This window comes from Oryx dammah, unplaced genomic scaffold (genome assembly GCF_014754425.2).
Source record: "Oryx dammah isolate SB20612 unplaced genomic scaffold, SCBI_Odam_1.1 HiC_scaffold_23, whole genome shotgun sequence".
NCBI lineage: Eukaryota > Metazoa > Chordata > Mammalia > Artiodactyla > Bovidae > Oryx > Oryx dammah.
In genome coordinates, this window is record NW_024070207.1 from 77,864,274 (window position 1) to 77,881,492 (window position 17,219).

General features: G+C 38.9%; 1 pseudogene; it reads left to right on the forward strand.

Annotated features, from left to right (window-relative positions):
• The first annotated feature begins 16,293 nt into the window (after window positions 1–16,293).
• On the forward strand, window positions 16,294–17,005 carry LOC120881633 (annotated as a pseudogene).
• Window positions 17,006–17,219: the final 214 nt, after the last annotated feature.

The following is a 17,219-nucleotide window of genomic DNA, read 5'->3' on the forward strand; positions in this document are numbered from 1 at the left end:
TGATAATGAGTAATGTTACTTGTAGGTTACAAAACTAAGGTCTACAACAGTGTAACCACTATGCTACCTTATGTATAAGAACAGGAGAGATAATAAGTACACACACACATATATTCTTAATTTTGCAAAAAGGACTACTGAAAGGGCAAATAAACCAAAAATTGCCCACAGGAGGCAAGAGGAACCAAGGGGGATGAGGTCAGAAGTGGGAATGAGACTCCTTACAGCTTTGACTTTTGAACTTTGTAAATATATTACCTGTTTTTAGATCTGAGTTGGGGGTAAAAAGCAGAAAGAAGGTGGTTAGAGAGTAAAAGAGGAAAAGAATAAGAACAGATAGAAAAATTCACGAGAATACTTTTGCCAAAGACTATTTTTTTAACTTGGGAGGGAATTCGGTCCAGTCGCTCAGTCGTGTCCCCATGGACTTTGGGACCCCATGGACTGCAGCACACCAGGCTTCCCTGTCCATCACCAACTCCTGGAGCTTACTCAAACTCATGTCCATCATGTCAGTGATGCCATCCAACCATCTCATCCTCTGTCATCCCCTTCTCCTGCCTTCAATCTTTCCCAGCATCAGGGTCTTTTTCAATGATTCGGTTCTTCGCATTAAGTGGCCAAAGTTTTGGAGTTTCAGCTTCAGCATCAGTCCTTCCAATGAATATCCAGGACTGATTTCCTTTAGGATTGACTGGTTGGATCTCCTTGCAGTCCAAGGGACTCTCAAGAGTCTTCTCCAACACCACAGTTCAAAAGCATCAATTCTTTGGTGCTCAGCTTTCTTTACAGTCCAACTCTCACATCCATACATGACTATTGGAAAAAACCATAGCTTTGACTAGATGGACCTTTGTTGGTAAAGTAATTGCAGGGAATTTAGGGAAAGTAAAAAGTTAGTACACAGAGATGGCTGGAAAGAGATGACCTTTGGCTTGATATCTTAGACTGAACCTGGGGTCCAGATAGAAAAGATATTTCCTGAGTGACTGAGAGAGTTGAGGAAGAATCCAACTTGATGAAGGGATAGGAACCAAATAACTGTCAACTCAGTGGCACATCTTCTGTTGCTATTCCTGTGCATTACTCTGCCCTCTTTGGCATGTGTTCTCCCTGCAGTGGAAGCATGGAGTCTTAACCACTGGACCACCAGGGGAGCCCCTCCCACTTTTTGCTGTGAGTGTCAATGCCACTTATATTTCAGCAGAGTGCCTCTAAATCTTCTCATGAAGATCCATAGATAATTGTTGTCTTTTAGTTTTTAAAATCACACTTTTTCCCTGTAGCATTTTTCTCTGATAATCATTGCCTTGTTCTTTAAACTTTCTTCCACCTTGGTTCTTGTGATAATGATGCAGTTATCCACCATCCATGAATTCACTGAACGCTGCTTCTTGGGCCAGGCACTGTGCTAGATTCAATTTTTCCTACTTCTTTGAGACTTAGTTTCTTTGGATAGCTCCTCATTTCTTTTTTATTCTCTGACTTTCACTTTCCCTCTTCCATCTCAGCTGTCATCACAGTACAAGGGTCAGTTGTGAATCCTCTGCTTTGATCACCATGTCCTCTCCTTTGGCTCCATGAACCTTTCTCACAGCTTCAACCAGAACCACTGAGGACAGCTGTTTATCTGACTGCTATTGCTCAATCTTCAACTCTACCAAATATGTCCACTCCAGTAGTTAAATTTTAATTGTTCTCCTGGTCTCACCACATACTACACTGAACTCATCGCATTTCTCTTTCCTAGATGGTCTCCCTGTCCTGGCATCTTTGTTTTCATTGATGACATACAATTATCTCAGTTATACCATTGACATTTGGAGTCATAGTAGAATGTTCTTCCCCTACCCAACCCACCCCTTGCTAGGCAGTTCTGCTTTTGGTTTTTTTGGTTTTTTGCTAGGCAGCTCTTAACTAGCTCTGGTGTTGAAATGTTTCTGTTCTCCATCCTCTCCTTTTCATGCCCATACTCATCAACTTAATGTACCTGCATGGTTTTTATATCAGTCTTCTCACTAGAAACCCTGTTTAAGATCTTTGCTCACTTCCTCCCATGCATCCCATACACTGCAAGGTTTTGCCCTACATAGTAGTTAAGAGCATAGCCTTTGGGGGTAGTTTTCTAAATTAATTTTTATTGGAGTATTGTTGCTTTACAATGTGTTAGTTTTTGCTGTGCAGCAAAGTGAATTAGCCATACATATACATATATCCACTCTTTTAGATTTCCTTCCCATTTTGGTCACCATAGAGCAATGAGTAGTTTCCTGTGCTATACAGTAGTTTCTCATTAGTATGTATATATCAATCTCAATCTCCCTTTGGGGGTGGTTTTGTTACCATTAATCTCACAGCATCTTGTGGCACTTCCTACTGTGGAACTCTTAAATAATTTCATTCTCTCCCAAGCTAGATTGTCAACTTTTGGAGTAATCCAAATGATGAACACTTTCATTTTCAAGTCTAGGACCACTTTCTTAAAGAACAAAAACAACATCAAAAACCAAGTGGAGGGGAGTAGTGGAGGGATGAATTGGGAGTTTGGGATTAGCAGATGCAAACTATTATATGTAGAATGGATAAACAACTACTATAGATAAAGGTCCTACTGTATAGCACAGGGAACTATATTCAATAACCTGTAATAAACCATAATGGAAAAGAATATGAAAAAGAATATATATGTGTGTGTATAACTGAATCACTTTGCTATACAAGAGAAATTAACATATTATAAATCAACTATAATTCAATAAAATAAATTTTTAAAAAACTGAGCAACAACTACATGCCAGGTACTTCCACAAAATTAACTTTGGCATAGCCCACAGCAGCTACCACAGGATGCTGACAAAAGTCAACAGTTACTTATTTGTCTAAAGAGCTCAGTCCTCCACTTTAGCCATTTGATCTGACTGTCGAATAGTCATGATCAATGCAAACTGATCTTTGCTTATGTTCCTCTCCATGCCTAGAAACTTTGATTATTCTTACTGCACCCCCCCCCCTTACCCCAAAGCTTCAAATTCTGCCCTTCTTTCAGGACTGGCCTGATTTCTATCTCCTCCAGTAAGCCACTGGCATCTGATCGTTTGAACAAGTCAGGTCAGAGTTGCAAAGAACAATTATGGATTTGAGAACCATCAGATCTGGATTTGACTTAAATTCTGCTATATATACTACCTGTGTAGATCTCCAAAAGCCATATATGTCTATAGTTTTATCCTCTGTAAAATGAAAATTATGCCTGCTTTTCAGTTAGTTTGAGTACTCAGTGAAATAAAGTAAAATTTCTAGACTAGGGTTAACTCTTCTTAATCATGCAGAACCCTGAAGTGTTACTTTTTGTGTGTCTTATTTTTCTAAAATGGCACAAAATTCACTGCGGACAGACACCAAGACTTCTGTACCTGCCGTCTGTTAGCCTCAGGCAGCCAAATACTGCCTGACTGTAGATTTGAATACCAACGATTGTAGACTTGAACCATATCTACAAAACATCTTCACATCTCCATCTAGATTAGTGTTTGAATGAATAGCTGGGAACTATAACCTAGCCCTGTAACACTAATGGTGTTGGTTGGTGTTTCATTTTGTTTTTAAATTCCATCAGAACACTTTGATCTTTGTGAAAATAAATCACAAGCCTGAACAAGCTTCCAAGAAGACAGAATACTGGTTGGATGAATACAAATATAAACACGTATAGGGGGCTCTAGTACTCTAGTTAGTGTTAGTGTTAGTCACTCAGTCGTGCCCGACTCTTTGTGACCCCATGGACTGCAGCCCACCAGGCTCCTCTGTCCATGAGATTTTCCTGGCAAGGATACTGGAGTGGGTTGCCATTTCCTTCTCCAGGGGATCTTCCCAAACCAGGGATCAAACCCGGGTCTCCTGCACTGCAGGCAGATCCTTTACTGGCTGAGCTACAAGGGAAGCCCTCTAGTATTCTAATGCCACTCAATCAGTAACTTTGACTGAATACCCTAAGAACATTGAACTTTTTGAGCTGAGATGATGAGTCATATGTAACAAAGTCTTAAGCTAGGCAACTAGGCAGCCCAACAACTCCAAAATGTCTTTAAGATCCTAGGTTGTATCTTCCTGCTCTGCCATCCTAAACATGTTAACTTTTTTCTTATGCCAATATCATGGCTTTCATACATCTAAGTATGGTGACTGCTTTCTAGGTAGAAATAACACAGAAGGGGAATGCCAAAAGGCCAGCTAAGTCTGTACTTTTCCATTGGGAAAATAGTAGCTTTCCCAGAAGTCTCACTCAGTGGACTTCTACTTATATCTCATTTGCCAGAGTTCAATCAAATGGCCATCCCACCTTCTAGGAACTATGCCCTATTCTTACTGGGAATATTGTCTCCCTGAAAAATTGAGGTTCTGACAGTAAATTCAAAAGATCAAAATAATGGCTATTTGGTAAGCAACTATCAGTATTTGCAACATGAAACTTATAATCTGTGTAGTTTAGAACATACCATAAACAAATGGGAGGAGGAAAGTTTAAGAACATTTCCCCAAATAGCCCAAAAGTTTTTTCAGAGGAATAAAGAATGGAATGAGATCATTTGGGTAAAATCTCTCAGAGGAGTAAAAAAATTCCCAAGAAATTTCTGAAGAACTTCAGGAACCAAATTATTGCTGTTGTGATTCAAAGAAACAAACAAAAACATGTATCCTGTTCAGTTCAGTCCCTCAGTCATGTCCGACTCTTCGCGACCCCATGAATCACGGCAAGCCAGGCCTCGCTGTCCATCACCAACTCTCGGAGTTCACTCAGACTCACGTCCATCGAGTCAGTGATGCCATCCAGCCATCTCATCCTCTGTCGTCCCCTTCTCCTCCTGCCCCCAATCCCACCCAGCATCAGAGTCTTTTCCAATGAGTCAACACTTCGCATGAGGTGGCCAAAGTACTGGAGTTTCAGCTTTAGCATCATTCCTTCCAAAGAAGCCCAGGGCTGATCTCCTTTAGATTGGACTGGTTGGATCTCCTTGCAGTCCATGGGACTGTCAAGAGTCTTCTCCAACACCACAGTTCAAAAGCATCAATTCTTCAGTGCTCAGTTTTCTTCACAGTCCAACTCTCACATCCATACATGACTACTGCAGAAACCATAGCCTTGGCTAGATGGACCTTAGTCGGCAAAGTAATGTCTCTGCTTTTGAATATGCTATCTAGGTTGGTCATAACTTTCCTTCCAAGCAGCAAGCGTCTTTCAATTTCATGGCTGCAGTCACCATCTGCAGTGATTTTGGAGCCCAAAAAATAAAGTCTGCCACTGTTTCCACTGTTTCCCCATCTATTTCCCATGAAGTGATGGGACAAGATGCCATGATCTTAGTTTTCTGAATGTTGAGTTTTAAGCCAACTTTTTCACTCTCCTCTTTCACTTTCATCAGGAGGCTTTTTAGTTCCTCTTCCCTTTCTGCCATAAGGGTGGTGTCATCTGCATATCTGAGGTTATTGATATTTCTCCCAGCAACCTTGATAACAGCTTGTGCTTCTTCCATCCCAGTGTTTTTCATGATGTACTCTGCATAAAAAGTTAAATAAGCAGGGTGACAATATACAGCCTTGACGTATTCCGTTTCCTATTTGGAACCAGTCTGTTGTTCCATGTCCAGTTCTAACTGTTGCTTCCTGACCTGCAATCAGATTTCTCAAGAGGCCAGTCAGGTGGTCTGGGATCCCCATCTCTTGAAGAATTTTCCACAGTTTATTGTGATCCACACAGTCAAAGGCTTTGGCATAGTCAATAAAGCAGAAATAGATGTTTTTCTGGAACTCTCTTGCTTTTTCCATGATCCAGGGGATGTTGGCAATTTGATCTCTGGTTCCTCTGCCGGTTCTAAAACCAGCTTGAACATCTGGAAGTTCATGGTTCATGTATTGCTGAAGCCTGGCTTGGAGAATTTTGAGCATTACTTTACTAGCGTGTGAGATGAATGCAATTGTGCTGTCGTTTGAGCATTCTTTGGCATTGCCTTTCTTTGGGATTGGAATGAAAACTGGTCATTGGAGATGCATAATTTATGGATGGCCTTGACTAGAGCACAGAAGGCCTAGAACAGTTTTCATGGCTTCTGTCTATGCCATAAGATCCTGGTGCTTATATCTTCAGCAAGTCAGATACAGAGACTTCTGAGAACTCACTTAAATGATGGTTTCCAAGAGGAACCACTCTCTCCTAAGCCACACATGGTGCAGTTTACTTCTAATATGGAAAATGATGGTTAGTCTCTAAAGTTGAGCATCCTCTGGAATCAGTTCATCCCTTTTGAAATTTCCAATCTAGAAATATCCTACCTAAGGAGAAAAGACAAAGTTCTAGATTCTGGATTTATACATAAAAGTAAAGACAGTGATTGTATCATTCAGGATTCCACCAGAGAAACAGAATCAAGGAATTGGTTTAGGTGATTGGGGGCTGGCTAGGTAAGTCCAAAATCTGAAGTCTGTAGATGGGGGTATCAGGATGGGCAGGCTGAAGCTCTGAGGCACAAGCTGATGCTACTGTTTATGGGTAGGATTTCTTCTTCAGGGAAGCCCTAGCTCCTAAGGCCTTCAACTGATTGAATTAGGCCCACCCAGGTTATCTAGGATAATCTTCCTTACATTAAGTCAACTGTTTGTAGACTTGAATCATATCTACAAATTGCCTTCACACCCCTATCTTGATTACTGTTAAATGAATAGTTAGGAACTATAGCCTAGCCCTGTAACACTAATGGTGTTGCTTGGTATTTATTTTGTGTTCAAATTCCATCCTAACGCTTTGTTCTTTGTAATAATAAATCACAAACCTAGATGAGCTTCCAAGAAGAGAGAGAGCCAATATTATCAATCTGTGGCATCAGCATTAATACATATTTGGTCTATAAATGTCATTAGCCATCTGGTAAAAGGAAACTTCATTGATTATAACTCACCCACTGGGTGTATGTTATTGCTTGATTCCACTAAATTGTTTTCAACTTATTGGGCTTCCCTGATAGCTCAGTTGATAAAGAATCTGCCTGCAATGCAGAAGAGCTGGGTTTGATCCCTAGGTTACGAAGATCCCCTGGAGAAGGGAAGGCTACCCACTCCAGTATTCTGGCCTGGAGAATTCCATGGACTACCCGTGGGGTCTCAAAGAGTCAGACACAACTGAGTGACTTTCACTTTCTATTGGTAAGAAAACTAGTTCTCCAACTCAATTGCAGTTAACACCTAAAAAGGAAGAAAGTATTTCAAGGGATAGGTGTGTATTTCTTCATCTGTAAATCATGTATCTATTTATTTGGCTGTGTTACACAGCTTTTAGGATCTTAGTTTCTCAATCAGGGATTGAACCCAGGTCCCGGCAGTGAAAGCGCTGAGTCATAACCACTGCGCCGCCAAGAGAATTCCCATCATGCAACAAATGTTTAATGAATATTGGGCTAGATTAACTGACAACTTTTACTCTCCCTTGAAATAAAAATGGTGGATGTTTTAAATAATGAAACCTACACAAGAGTAAAAAGCATTTTGTTTGAAGCATATCTACTCTCTGTTAATGGTGTGGGGAAAGTTATTTTCTCTCTCAATCTCAGTCTGTGTTCCTGTGAAGTGGGAATAATGATTACTATTTGGAGGGTTTGGGGAAGGATTAGATGAGAAAATGTAAGTTGAAACACTTGAAACACAGTAGATTCTCCGTACATTGATTTTCTGTCTCCTTCCATGACAGCCTTCACAAGTGAAATCTTGTGAGTTAAAAGTTCTCTCCAATGTTCTTTGCAGATTGTTTCTATTTGATAGCATTATTTTGGATATCAATATATAGCAAAGAATCAACCGAGGTTACCAGTGCTTGTGAATTAATCACACTGGCTATACTCTCTCACTGTAGTTTCCTTTGTATTTACTTATGTGCATGTTTACATGTTATCGTTTCAACCACGAGTGCAGATAAAATTCTCCATGTGTTTACAATTGCTTTTTTGTTTGAAAAATCAACAATTTTTCAAATTTTATCTGAAAATGTTCCTGAGTCATAGTCGCGAAGTTCTGAACAAAGGTTAGGTGTCATCAGATTTCACAAGTCTGAAATAATTTTTGGCTGAGGAAAAGGGAGCATATCTTAAATTCTTTCCCTTATCAGTCTTTCTCATGTGGCCTGGCAGATGCACGGGTTGTTTTGTTTTATTATAAATTGTTAATTGTGGATCAACTGGTAAAGAATCCACCTGCAATGCAGGAGACCTGGGTTCGACCCCTGGGTTGGGAAGATCCCCTGGAGAAGGGAAAGGCTACCCACTCCAGTAGTCTGACTTGGAGAATTCCATGGACTATATAGTCCATGTGGTTGCAAAGGGTCAGACACGACTGACAGACTTTCACTTTCACACAAATAATACCATTTTATTTTCCCTGAGAAAAATGGAAATAAATCTAAAATCCTCTTTGATTCCTACTCCCCATTGATAACTACCATCATCAATTTGGTCTGTATTCTTCCAGACCATTTGTCTACGGATTTACACATATATTACAGTACACAGACAGATGAAATTATATGGAAAGTAGCTGTTTTGCTTGTCTAAGGAAAATGGGGCCTATTATTATTTTTATCATATAAAATTGGTGTGATGGGTAAGAGAGACTGGAAAGAAAAGAGAAGGATGGAAGGTCTTTCCAAAAGTGATAATTTAGTTCACTGTATTTCTTTGACCTTTTCACTTTCAGTCTCCTGAGCCCATTTCGGGCAAGCTACACACCATCATAATGTCTGCACGATAGCATAGGCAGTATAAAGATCTTACATCCAGTTTCATCAAGGACTGGCTCAACAAAGACAGATACACAGTCCCCTAGGCCTTCTGAAAGTCTCTCTCCGGTGAAGTCCAAGCATTAGTACTTCTAATTTACAAATTAAAAAAAGAAAGAAAGAAAAATAGTTTTGGCTTTAAAGTGCAAGCTGAAGTCATCATGATGGCAAATTCTTTCTGTTTTCCAAGTGAAACAAAAATCTCTTTGTTAATCATTTCATTAATTTCTTTTAAATGATGAGGTAACTTCATGTTCCAGACAAGATGGCATCGGCTCATTTCTCCTCACTCCTCCCTGCTAAGTACAGCTAAAATCCCTCAAAATAATATACAAGTCCATCATAAAGAGAATCTGGTGCTGGAAAGAGGAATGTGGGCTGGCCAGATACCACAGGACTTGAGGAAACATAGAGGTGAGGTCCCTGGTTTCTCAATATTCTAGATTGGGTGCTGGAGAAGCCTGCAACTTAGAATCTCCAATCAGAGCAGACAGAAGCAAACAAAAACAAACAAAGTCAAAGAAAAACCTGTTCTTTCTGGCCAAAGTACCTGGAAAGGAGAGAAACCCAGTCCAGCAGGAGAGAAACCTTTTTGACAGCAACTGAGGACCGGCACTAGACTTTGGTCCTCCATTCTGTAGCTGTAGTCAGCTAGGGAAAACGCTTTCCTATGCTTTCTTCTTCCTCAAAGAGCACAAATCATGTGAGTGGGAGTCCTGTAGCACCAGACAGCCTGGGAAGCCCTCCCTACCCTCACTCCACCCCTCATGGAGAGCAAGCTGGAGCCACAGTGGCAGCCACAGTGGCATGGGTGGGAGTAGGGGGGAGGGAAAGGTGGGGGTGGGGATGGTTCTGTGCTCTGCCGGCAAGAAATCCACACCACTGTGGCCCCCCCTGCAACACCAGGTAGCCAGGGTTAGCACTTTCAGCCCCAGCAGGCCTGCCATCTCCCAACCCCCTCCCCTCACCCTGGTGACATGGGAAGGCCAGGGAGGCACAGGATCTCCTGACCCCCATCAAGTGGCAGGTGGTGGGGAGTCACTTTCCTCTCCCACCAGGGTGTTGGCTGAGAGCACACGGGGGAGTTTGGATCTCTTTCACTCCTCTCCCACAAAGCACAAAGAGAGGATCCAGAGAGCCCCTCCCCCTGCCTGCTGTGTCAGTGGAGACCCAGTGAGAGGTCTAGACTTTTACCCTTGTCTGCCAGTGGCAACTATTGCCCTCATTCTCTCAATAAGAAAGTGAAGAGAGGATCTTAAAGAGGAGGGAGCTGGGGTGGGATTCTTTAAATCTGTATAGGAAGTCCTGGAAAGATACCTAACTGACCACAAGGAAAAACCGACTAAATCAACATGTCTGAAGGTGTGAGAACTGAACTACATTGTGGAATACCTCTTCACTTGTCAAGGTCGTTTCAAATAGTATACAAACAAAGCAGACAGGGATAGTACTGCAAAAGTTCTAAAAACAAAATTGTCATTGGAACCACAGCCCACAAAAGAAGGCAAGCACCTGTGCACTAAACCTAAACAGGATTACTGCCTGCTGAAATAGAAGATTTAAGTAGTATCCAGAGTCTCCTAATGTGCAAAATGTCCAAGAGACAATGGAAAAACACTCATCATACCAGGATCTAGTAAAATCACACCTTGACTGGGAAAAGAGAATTAACGGATATACCACTGAGATCAATCAGAGGCTATATTTATCTTGAATGAACTTTAGCACAGCTGTCATAAAAAAATGTTTCAGTGAGCAATTACAAATTCTCTTGAAACAAATGGAGAGGGAATTCCCTGGCAGTCCAGTGGTTAGGACTCCCTGCTCTCACTACCAAGGGCCTGGGTTCAATCCCTGGTCAGGGAACTAAGATTCCTGCAAGCCATGTGGCACAGCCAAAAAAAGATAAAGAAAAGAGACAAATGGAGAATACATAAAACTTCAGCAAAGAGATAGAAGTTTCAAAAAGAGAACCAAACAAAGTATAGAAATAAAAAATACAATAATCAAAAACTCATTGGAGGTGTTCAATAGTAGCATGAAGATGACAGAATAGAATCAGTGATTGAGGACAGAACAGTAATATTTCTCCAATCTGAACAAAAGAGAGAAAAGAGGGGTAAAACTTCCCCTGTTGTTGGACAGTAACAACAAAAGTGTTAATATTCATAAAATTGAAGTCACTGAAAGAGAGGTGAAAATGAATTCAAAGAAATAATGGCTGAAAATGTCCCAAATTTGGTGAAAGACATAAATTTACAAATTCAAGAAGCTCAGTGAAACCCAGATAGGAAAACTAAAAAATATCCACACTAAGACATATCATAAATAATTTCTGAAAACTAAAGATAAAGAAAAAAATCTTGAAAGAAACTAAAGAGAAAAAAATGTGTTATCTGCAGAATAACACTGATTTAGATGATGGGGAATTTCTCATCAAAAATTACAAAGGCTAGAAGGAAGTAACACATTTTTCAAAAGATGGGAGAAAAGAATAGTCATATCTGGGAATTCACTGGTGGTCCAGTGGTTAAGACTCCATGCTTTAACTGTTGAGGGAATGGGTTCAATTCCTTGTTGGAAACTAAGATCTGCAAGCCGTACAGTACAGCAAAAAAAAAAAAAATCAAACCTGAATTCCATCATCAGCAAAATATCTTTCAGGAGTAAAGGGGAAATAAAGACATTCCTGGATAAGAGAAAACTTATAACATTTTTTATTAACAGACTTACTATTAATGAATGATAAAGAGAAGCTCACCAAACAGGATGGAAAGGATAACAGAAGGAAGCTCGGAACTTTAGAAAGAAAGGGAAATAAGAAACCATCACAATATTGTAAAGTAATTATCCTCCAATTAAAATAAATAAATTTATATTAAAAAAATAAAAGTAAAAAAAAGAATGAGAAAGTAAAAAAAATAAATTAAAAAAATGAAGGGAAACAAATGTGTCAAAATAAGGATAAATAGTAGATTATCCTTCTCCTCATGAATTTTTTTCAATCATGATGGATTGTTGAAACAAAATTATAACACCATCTGATGTTGGGTTTCATGTATACAGAGAAACAGATAAGAAAACTGTATTTTAAAAGTGGGAGGGTAAAGGGACATAAATGAAAATAAGATTTCTACACTTTACTAGAATTGGTAAAATTATGGTCATAGTACATTGTGATATTACATATGTGTATTTTAATACCTAGAGCAAACATTAAGAAAACTATACAAGGAATTCCCTGGTGGTCCAGTGGTTAGGCCTCTGTGCTTCCACTGCTGGGGGCCTGGGTTAAATCCCTAGTCCAGGAACTAAGATCCTTCATGCCATAAGGCAGGGCAAAAAAAAAAACTATATATAAAAGCATATACTCAAAAAAACAATGTAAATAAAAAATGGAATTCTAAAAAAAACATTCAAGCAACCTACAGTTAGGCAAGTAAAGGAAAACAGAGGAATGAGAAATTGAGGGGAAAACAAAAAGCAAATAAGAAAACATTAGACTTTAGCCCTAAGGTATCAATGACTGTGCTAAAGGTAAATAGTATAAATACATGAATTAAAAATATCTCTGTATTTTAATGGCATTTAACAGAATGGCTTTTAAAAATACCCTACTATATGTTGTCTACAAGAAACTCACTTTAAATATAACATGGGTAGGTAGAAAGTAAAATGATAGAAAAGGATATACTATTCAAACATTAATTTATAAAACTAGGAGTGGCTATATTAATATAAGATAAAGTAGACTTTGGAGCAAACAAAATTATAGGGAAGAAGAGGAATATTACATAGTGATAAAAGAGTCAATTCACCAGGAAGACATAGCAATCCTAAATGTGTATGCACCAACACAGGGCTTCAAAACACATGAAGTAAACTCTAATAGAACTGGAAAGAGAAACAGACATATCTATAACTATAGTTGGAAACTTCAATATTCATTCTTCACAATAGAACTACTAAACATAAAATCAGCAAGATTATACAGCTCAACAACATCATAAAACAAGAGGACCTAATTTATAGGACACTCCACCCCAAAACATCATAATTCACATTCTTTTCAAATACCATTCACCAAGATAGCTCGTATTCTGAGTCATAAAACAAACTTCAACAAAATGTCAAAGAACTGATATCATACAGAGTATATTCTCAGACCATAATGGAATCAAATTAGAAATCAATAACAAAGTCAACAGGAAAATCCCCCAATACTAGGAAACTAAATAACACATTTTTCATTAATCCATAGGTCGAAAGGAAATCTCAAGGGAAATTTTAAAAAATATACTGAACTGAATAAAACTGAAAATACAACACATCAAAATTTGTGGAATGTAGCTAAAATAGTGCTGGCATGGGAATTTAGAACTAAATGCTTACATTAGAAAAGAGGAAAGGTCTCAAATCAATCATATAAGCTCCCATCACAGGAGACTAGAAAAAGAAGGACAAAAGAAAATGAACCCAAAGTGAGCAAGAAGGAAGGAAATAACAAAGATAAGAACAAAAATCAATGAAATTTAAAAACAATAGAGAAAATCAATTAAACAAAAAGCTGTTTCTCTGAAAAGGTCAATAAAATTTATAAACCTATAGAACTAATTGACTAAGATAAAAAAGAGAGAAGACATAAATCACGAATATCACAAATGAGCCAGAGAAATCTTTCCACAGATCCTGCAGCCAATTGAAAGGAAAATAAAGTTCTCAACCCAGTACCCAAAGTCTTTGGAAGAAAAATGCCATGGAAATGTTTGCCTATAGCAAACATATAGTCAATCCATAACCAAAATATTCATTTTAAAATGTCACTATTTGCTTTTCTCTCTCTCTCTCTCTCTCTCTCTCTCGCTCTCTTTTTTGGCGGGGGGGGGGGGTGCACATTGTGTGGTTTGTGAGATCTCAGTTCCCTAACCAGGGATTGAACCCAGGCCACAGCAGTGAAAGCCCAGAATCCTAACCACTAGGCCACCAGAGAACACCCCCAAAATGTCACTATTTGGAAAAGAAACTTGCAAATTATTGTATTTCTTTGACATTAGGAACACTCCCCCCCCCCCCAAAAAAAGCTACCATATGATCCAGGAATTCCACTGCTGGGAATATATCTATCCACAGGAATGGAAATCAGGATCTCGTGAGATATCTGCACTCCCATGTTCAAGGTAGCAATATTCACAAGAGCCAAGGTATGGAGGCAACCTAAGTGTGTGTCAACAGATCAAGTAATGGATCAAGTAAATATGATATATGTATATATATATATATATTTATATACCATATATTCAAGAATATCATTTAGCCTTAAAAAAAAGAGAAGGAAATCCTATTATTTGTGACAACATTGATGAATCTGGAGGGCATTATGTTAAGTGAAATAAGTCAGAGAAAGACAAATACTTCATGGTATCACTTACATGTGAAAATTTTTTTTTAAGTTAAACTGAAAGAAACAGAGAATAGAATAGTGGTTGCCAGGGACTGATGGGGTAGGGAAAACCGAGAGATGTTGGTGTAATGGTACAAACTTCCAGGGAATTCCCGGGTGGTTCAGTGGTTAGGATTCCGTGCCTCCACAACAGGTAACTTAGGTTTGGTCCTTGGTCTGGGAACTAAGATCCCACATGCCACATGGGCAAAAAAAAAAAAAAAAAAGAAAAAAAAAACTACAAACTTTCAGCTATAAAATGAAGAAGGTCTGAGAATCTAATGTTTAACATCGTGAGTATAGTTGATAATACTATATTGTATAATTGAAATTGCTAAGAAAGTAGAACTTAAATGTTCTTACCAAAGAAAAAGAAAGGGAGAGTAAATATGTGAGATGATGGATGTGTTTTTATTTTTTAAAAGAAAAGAATACTATGGGGAATTCCCTGGTAGTCCAGTAACTAGGACTCTGAACTTCAATTGCAGGGGACATGGGTTCAATCCCTGGTCAGGAAACTAAGATCCTGAATGCCATGTGGTGTAAAAATAAATAATTTTTTTTTAAAAAGGAATACTATGAAAAACCCAATGTGTATAAATTCGACAACTTAGATAAAATGGACTGATTCCTTGAAAAACACAAAATATCATAACTCAGAAAATATGAAATTTATAATCTGAATGGTCCAATAACTATTAAAGAAATTAGACTTGTAATTTAAAAGGTCTTGGGAAGAAAAGTTCCAGGTCCACATGGTTTCACTGGAAAATTCTACCAAACATTTAAAGAATTAACACCAATTTTCCACAGTCTTTTCCAGAATATCAAAGAGAAGGGAGCATTTCTGTGTAAGGGGTTTCCAAGACCATCCCTGTGCTCATGCGCAATGATTCACTAGGACCTCAGCATACAATCAGACTTAAGGCTATTATTTATTACAGTGGAAGAGAACAGAGCAAAATCTTCAAAGGAAAAAGGCACATGGGCAAAATCCAGAGAAAACCAGTACAAGGTTCTAAGAGTCCTCTCCCAGTGGAGTCACACAAGATATACTTAACGTCCTCCAGCAGAGTTGTGACAACACATGTTAAATGCTGTCTATCAGGGAAGCTCATTAGAAACTTAGTTCCTAGGGCATTTACTGAGAGTTGATCATATAGGCACTCGCTGCTTAGCACTTACCAAAATTCCAGACTCCCAGAAGGAAAGCAGATGATCAACATAAACCATACTGTTTGTACAGTTTAGGCTGAGTGGGATATTCTTATCAGTCCTTGGAATGGGAGGAACTCACCCCAAATCCAAGTTTCCAGATGCCATCAAAGAACCAACTTTGCAAACAGGACTTTCAAAGGATAACAGTCAGCCTGTTATGTTAACTCTTCCGCACAGCTTGGAAATCAGGAGACTTGAATTTTAGTCCCAGCATAAATCACATTTGTACAAACAGTTTAGGCATAGTGAGTCACTCTTATCAGTTCTGGGGATGGTGGAAATCCTCCTGAAATCCCAGTTCCCAGAGGCCCACCAAGGGCCTGCTATGTTAACTCTTTTCTGTACAACTTCTCTACTCATATTATGAGGCCAGTATTCACCTAATACAAAAACCAGACAAACACACTATGAAAAAACTCTCCAAACTTCTTTTAGGGACTTTGACACAAAAATCTGCAACAAATTATTAGTGATATAGAATCCAGAAAGGTATAAAAACAATTATACCATCACCAAGTAGGGTTTATTCCAGTTATGTAAGATTAGTTTAAAAATCAATATTCAATCAATGTAAACTAAACTATGATATCCACAGGCTATAGAAGAAAAATCATATGTTCATATCAAGTAATGTAGAAAAAGCATCTGACAAAATTCACCATTCATTCATGATAAAACTCTCAGCAAATTAGGAATAGAAGGGTATCTGCTCAACTTGACAAAAGAAAAAGCATCTACAAAAACAAACACACAGCAACTAACAGTTTTCTTAATGGTGAAAGATGGAATGTTTCCCCCTAATACAGGGAACAAGGGAAGGATGTCTGCTCAGGTCACTCTGAAAGTTCGCATCTGCACAATAAGGCAAGAAAAGGAAATAAAAGGCATACTGATTGGAAAGGAAGAAATAAAACTGTCCATACTCATGGACAACATGATTGTCTATGGAGAAAATCCCAAAGAATCTACCCAAAAAACTGCTAAGACTAATTAATAAGTGGATTCAACAAAGTCAAAGGCTTTCCTCAGCTGCCGCTAAGGTACACGGTCCTTCCAAGGAAGCTAAGGCCCCGTTGGGGTGAGACCCTCACTTCATCTGGGCAACTAGCAGCGTTCCCAGCAGCCCCCACCTGGCACTCGCCCACACCATAGCCTCCTTGGAGCTCGCCTGCATCTACTTGGCCCTCATCCTGCAGGACACAGAGTGTAAGATCAATGCCCTCATTAAAGCAGCCGGTGTAAGTGTTGAGCCTTTCTGACCAGGTTTGTTTGGGAAGGCTTTGGCCAATGTCAACATTGGTAGCCTCATCTGCAACGTGGGGGCTGGAGGATTTGCCCCAGCAGCTGGTGCTGATCCTGCAGGAGGTCCTGTCCCCTCCACCACTGCTGCCTCAGCTAAGAAGAAAGTAAAAGCAAGGAAAGAAGAATCTGAAGAGTCTAATGATGACATGGGCTTTGGTATTTTTGACTAAACCTTTTTAGTAACACATTCAATAAAAAGCTGAGCTCTTTGCTGCAAAAAAAAAAAAAAAGTCAAAGAACAAGATCAACACCCCAAATTAACTGCGTTTCTATATATTAATAATAAATAAAGAAGTTGAAATTCTAAACACAATATTATTTACAGTCACTCCAAAGAAAATGAAATATGAAGTGGTATACACTTAACAAAACAGGTACGCGATCTGCATGCTGAAAATTCTGAAACGCAATGAAAGAAATCAAAGAATATCTAAATAAATGGAG